This window comes from Fukomys damarensis, unplaced genomic scaffold, assembly GCF_012274545.1.
Source record: "Fukomys damarensis isolate Sample0158 unplaced genomic scaffold, DMR_v1.0_HiC HiC_scaffold_16, whole genome shotgun sequence".
NCBI classification, from domain to species: Eukaryota; Metazoa; Chordata; class Mammalia; order Rodentia; family Bathyergidae; genus Fukomys; species Fukomys damarensis.
Genome location: NW_022900928.1, coordinates 30,023,078 through 30,025,175, shown reverse-complemented (window position 1 = coordinate 30,025,175; position 2,098 = coordinate 30,023,078).

Genomic DNA, 2,098 nt, shown 5'->3' with positions numbered 1-2,098 from the left:
AGATTTAGCTCAGTGGTGCTGCCTGCCTCACAAGCACAAGGTCCTGAGTTTGATCCCTGGTTAAAAAAAAAAAAAAAAAAAAAAGGTGTAGAAACACATGCCAAAGATTTCAAAAAGAATGACAATGGTTATTGTTATGGTTTGGATCCAGGTGTCCCCTCATAGCCCCATGCAGTCATTAAGTGGGGCTGAATCTAGTGTGTGTGTAATATTAGGATTAAGGGGGTGTGATTACTAAAGCACCTGAGTGATTGGTTTGGCACTGCCCTAATCCTAGTAGTTTGAATGGGATAGAAGGATCAGAAAGATGCTGTTAAGGTCCCTTGTTGCTTTTGCTACCTTCTGGATGCCATGAACTGTTTTTCCTCTGCAATACCTCTTCCACCTCGCTTATTTGGTTTTTGCTGCTTTCACCACCATGTTGCCCCTCTGCTACCCTGCCTGAGAGCCAGCTGATTATGAATTGAAACTGCTATGAACTCTAAGCTAAATAAACTTTTTCCCCTTCAACTTTGGGTGTCAGGTATTTTGTCTCAGCAAGGACAGAAAAGAAACTAAAACAGGTATATACATGAGGAAATACAAAAAATGTATCGCTCCTTTCTTAACCTCCGAAAAGTCATGACACTGCTTAAAACAAAATATTTGTATAATTAAAATACATTCAATGGACAAATATGGGGTAAAAGGGATGTACTTGAATGGATTTACCTTTTACATATAATGTAATTGAGAGAACTGGGATAAGTTAAAGACGGATATATTTTTATCCCTTAACTGGTAATTATTCAAATTTTTGGTGTCAGGAGAATTTTTGACACTTAATATTCATGACATCTAAAGTGTTTGTTTATATGTGTTATATCAAAATGTAAATAAATTGAAAATTCTTAAAATATGTACACAGATACTCTAAGTTATTATGGTATTATCTATAGATAAACCACTCATAATTTCAAAATATTGGAAATACTATAAAAATGCATTCAATTCCCCTGTCCTACTGAATTTCATAGCTTAGGAACAGGACCCACCACAGAGCATCAGGCATTTTTTTCTTATGCTCTGATGGCTGCTGGGGGCTGTGGCTCACCATACCACCCAGAATTAGGACACACTACCAGGGGCTGTGCATATTGGAAACCTAGAAAAACCCTGAAAGAAAAGTATGGTTTCTACTGAATGAGTATGGCTTTCATATCATCATAATATTGGAAAGCTTTTATTTAAATCATCATAACATGGATATTTGCATATTTATTGACTAAAATTATGAGATTTTTGAAATTTAAAAATGCTACTGTAAATATTTCTGTTTTTTAAAGAGAAGCAAATTCTATTTAGATGATAGATTCTTTTCCTGTCTTTAATGTCTGACTTTAGAGAACAGAGCTAGATTAATTTAGTTCTCACTACATGTAATCTTTTACAAAATACTATGGTGACTACAGTGTATTACAAAATATGACCTCACACAAACATACAGTAGAGATATGGAGTGATACTGTCCTAACCTTTAAGGTATGCAGTTTACTGTTTGCTGTGTAACAAAACTTTATGAGCAGGAGGCCCTTAAGCGACAGTCTGTAGATGAAAAAAAATAATGTACAAGCAGTAAGTTTGATAAAGAGAACTTCTGTAAATAGTCTGAAACCTACAAACTATTAAGGAAATACAGAATAACTGCTGTCTTTCACTTCAGTAGTTTGCTTTGCTTGTTTCTTGGGACAACAATACCAGAGCTTTCATCATTAACTACAAAGCTTGAAGGCACATAGCCCTAGTTTTAAATGTTTTAAGATCAACAGATGCCAGAGGTGCTTAGCTGCACCCCCAGGGTGAGACCAGATGTTCAAACTAAGATAACAATCACCATTCCTTGCAAAGTACACTTAGACCCTAAACCCTAAACTTTCTGTACATTGTATGACTATAAAAGAGTTAAAATGAAGGGAGTCTCACCAGTCCTGTTTTCCTAACCCTGACCCCAATTTTGTGGGCTAAAATAACTAATTAAGTGAATCCTAAAGATAAACATCTGAACCCCCAAAATATGCTACATTTGGGATAAAATTAAACTGTCTCGTGCGTGATTTGT